The sequence below is a fragment of the Chiloscyllium punctatum genome, chromosome 28 (assembly GCF_047496795.1).
Source record: "Chiloscyllium punctatum isolate Juve2018m chromosome 28, sChiPun1.3, whole genome shotgun sequence".
NCBI classification, from domain to species: Eukaryota; Metazoa; Chordata; class Chondrichthyes; order Orectolobiformes; family Hemiscylliidae; genus Chiloscyllium; species Chiloscyllium punctatum.
In genome coordinates, this window is record NC_092766.1 from 18,462,256 (window position 1) to 18,466,243 (window position 3,988).

The 3,988-nt window shown below is 46.3% G+C and overlaps 1 non-coding gene across 1 annotated transcript; it reads right to left on the minus strand.

The window, feature by feature from the left end:
* Positions 1-951: 951 nt before the first annotated feature.
* Positions 952-1,043, minus strand: trnar-ucu (transfer RNA arginine (anticodon UCU)). The gene is given in 2 exon segments: positions 952-987; positions 1,007-1,043. It is a non-coding gene; the product is annotated as a tRNA-Arg (tRNA).
* Between the last annotated feature and the right edge of the window lie 2,945 nt (positions 1,044-3,988).

Consider the following 3,988-nt stretch of genomic DNA (forward strand, 5'->3'; position numbering starts at 1 on the left):
TCATATTATTTTACATTTCCATCCTTGTTATCCACCCAATCCATTCCTCTCATAGTTCTCCATCAATGAGCTCGTCACTCAGCCTCTGGTATTCTGTGGAGGACTTTCCGAGTTTGTTCAAGCTCTACTTAAAGTTAATGCAATCTGATCCAGGCAACCGCCTGTTTAATCTCTTTTGCACACTGTCCAAATCCTGCACTGTATATCCTTTTAATAATATGGCAACCAGAACTGCATTCAATATCACAAATGTACACAGAATCCAAACGTTACAGAGAAAAGACGTTCTGGTATCCGAGAGTCACTTTTAATGATAATTAAGACATTATCACACAATGTTTCAAATCTGTAGAGAATGAAGGGGCAGTTTATCCTTCTTAATGAATGTTTCCATGACCTTAGTCTTATTTCCGAAAACATCGGACTCATTTGGGAACCATTTGTCCCACATATGTAAAGATAGGTCCATATGTCAGTTCTTAGAACCGTGTTTCAAGAATTATAGACAAGTAAAGACTTTTGAACGCGATTACGATGAGATTCGCTACAGTGTAGCAACAGGCCCTTCAGCCCAAACCGACCCTCTGAAGAGTAACCCATCCAGACCCATTTCCCTCTGAATAATGAACCAAACACAATGGGCGATTTGGCATGGTCAATTCACCTTGACCTGCGCATTTTTGGACTCTGTGAGGAAACTGGAACACGCGGCAGGAACCCATGCAGACACGGGGAGAATGGGCAAGCTCCACGGAAACAGTCGTCCAATGCTGGAATCAAACCTTGGGCCCTGAAGCTGTCAGGCAGCAGTGCTCACCACTGAGTCACTATGTTTCCCGAGGGACAGGACGGATCGCGGTCGCTCAGCCTCTGGTCTGGGGTACCTTGACTCACCTGTCCCAAGGCTGCAGGAAAAATAGCCGCACACACGCAAGAATGCAGCTTTAAACACGACTCTGGTGGGACTCGAACCCACAACCTTTGAATGCCTTCAGTAGCCTCAAGTTAGAAGTCCAACGCGCTATCCATTGCGCCACAGAGCCTGCGGCGTGCGAGCCCATGCCATCTTTGTTGATAGGCTTGTTGACAGAGCTTCTTGCAAGGACGCCTTTCGTTCTCTTCCTGTGAGGATGCTGTGTACGGATGTGATACGACTGTGTATGGATGGGATTGAATTGAATTTATTGTCACGTGTACCAAGGCACAGTGGAATGCTTTGTCATTTAATCCCTTCCCCTCCTATTTTTGATCACTACAGCACTGCCCTTTGATGGGAAGGGAACTGTTTGCCACTGGCCACCCTGCTGTTTCCTTTTCTCCTGATGGTGGAAGCTGAATAAAGGTTTGGACACCTCTTATCTGTCACTGTGTCTCACACCTGCACTCACACTGTGATCAGTCCCTCTGTATACACACACTGTGATCAGTCCCTCTGTATATACACACACTGTGATCGGTCCCTCTGTATAAACAGACACAGTGATCAGTCCCTCTGTATACACACACTGTGATCAGTCCCTCTGTAGACACACACTCTGATCGGTCCCTCTGTATAAACACACACTGTGATCAACCCCTCTGTATACACTCTCTGTGATCAGTCCCTCTGTATACACACACTGTGATCAGCCCCTCTGTATACAAACAGTGTGATCAGTCCGTCTGTACAGACACTCCATGATCAGTCACTCTGTATGTACACACACTGTGATCCGTCCCTCTGTACATATCCACCATGATCAGTCACTCTGCATGTACACACACTGCGATCAGTGTGTCAATCCTTCCAAAAGCCCATGTTCCTTATCTTGTTAAGTATCATAATCTTATAGAGTCATAGAGATGTACAGCATGGAAGCAGACCCTTTGGTCCAACCGGTCCATGCCGACCAGATATCCAAACCAATCCTGTACCACCTGTCAGCACCCGGCCCATATCCCTCTGAACACTTCCTATTCATATACCTATCCAAATGCCTCTTAAATGTTGCAATTGTACCAGCCTCCACCACTTGCTGTCTGTGGATTGTTACCCGTGCCAACGTGACAGACAGTCGAGGAATTGGGAGAGAGAACAGTTAAATGCGTGGCTACAGGGTTGGTGCCGGAAGAAGGGATTCTGGTATCTGGATCAGATGTGGGGGTAAAAGTGGGGGAGGTGTGGCATTGCTTGTCAAAGATAGTATTACAGCGTTGGAAAGGACGATGGATGAAGACTGACGTAACTTGGGCTGAGGTTAGGAATAGGAAAGGTGAGTCACTCTGTTAGGAGTTTTCTACAGGCCTCCTAATAGTCCGAGAGACGGAGAAGAAAGGATTGCGAGGATGATTCGGGAGAAGAGTGAAAGTAATTGCGTGATTGTCATGGGGGACTTTAACTTTCCTGATATTGACTGGGAAAGCTATAGCTCGAGTTCGTTAGATGGGTCGGTGTTTGTCCAATGTGTGCAGGAGGGTTTCCTGACACAATATGTAGACAGGCCAACAAGAGGTGAGGCCAAACTGGATTTGGCTTTGGGTAACGAAGCAGGCCTGTTGTTAGACTTGGAGGTAGGTGAGCACTTTGGGGACAGTGACCACAATTCGATGACTTTTACTCTAGTGATAGAGAGTGATAAGTGTGCATTGCTGGGCAAGTGTTATAGCTGGGGTCAGGGAAATTATGATGCGGTGAAGCACGACTTAGGATGCATGGCTTGGAAAACAGGCTTCAAGGAAAGGGCGCAATTGATATGTGGAGCTTGTTCAAGGAGCAACTATGGAGTGTCCTTGATAAGTATGTGTCTATCAGGCAGGGAGGAAAGGGTCGTCTGAGGGAGCCGTGGTTTAATAAGGAATTGGAATCCGTGGTTACAGGGAAGAGGGCGAAGATTCAGTTGGGCGATTGAGAGTTATAAGATAGCCAGGAAGGATCTGAAGAGAGAGCTAACAGCAGCAAGGAGGGGACATGAAAAGTCCTTGGTTGGTAGGATTAGGGAAAACCCAAAGGCTTTGTACAGGCATGTCAGGAATAAAAGAATGACTAGGGTGGGAGTAGGTCCAGTCAAGGATAGGAGTGGGAAGTTGCGTGTGGAGGCTGAAGAGATTGGGGAGACACTGAATGAATACTTTTCGTCAGTATTCACTCAGGAACAGGACATTGTTGCCAATGTGAATACTGAGTCACAATTAATTGGAATGGAGGGCTTTGAGTTATGTCGGGAAGAGGTGTTGGAAATTCTGGAAAGGGTGAAAATAGATAAGTCCCCTGGGCCTGATGGCATTTATCCTGGTATTCTCTGGGAAGCAAGGGTGGAGATTCAGAGCCCTTGGCCTTGATTTTTATGTCCTCGTTGTCTCCAGGAATAGTGCCAGAAGACTGGAGGATAGCAAATCTGGTTCCCTTGTTCAAGAAGGGGAGTAGGGATAACCCTAGTAACTATAGGCCGGTGACCCTCAGTTCTGTTGTGGGCAAAGTCTTAGAGAGAATTGTCAGGGATAGGATTTATGAACATCTGGAAAGGAATAATGTGATCAAGGATAGTCAGCATGGTTTTGTGAAGGGCAGATCGTGCCTCACAAACCTTATTGAATTCTTTGAGAAGGTGACAAAGGAGGTGGACGAGGGTAAAGCGGGAGATGTGATGTATATGGATTTTAGTAAGGCGTTTGATAAGGTTCCCCATGGTAGGCTACTGCAAAGAAATACGGAGGTATGGCATTGAGGGTGAGTTGGAGGTTTGGATTTGGAATTGGCTGTCTGGAAGAAGTCAGAGGGTAGTAGTTGATGGTAAAGTTTCATCTTGGAGTGCAGTTACTAGTTGTGTTCCACAAGGATCTGTTTTGGGATCATTGCTGTTTGTTATTTTTATAAATGACGTGGAGGAGGGGCTAGAAGGTTGGGTGAGCAGGTTTGTGGATGATACGAAAGTCGGTGGAGTTGTTGACAGTGAGGAAGGATGTGTCAGGTTACAGCGGGATATAGATAAGCTGCAGAGCTGAGCAGAAA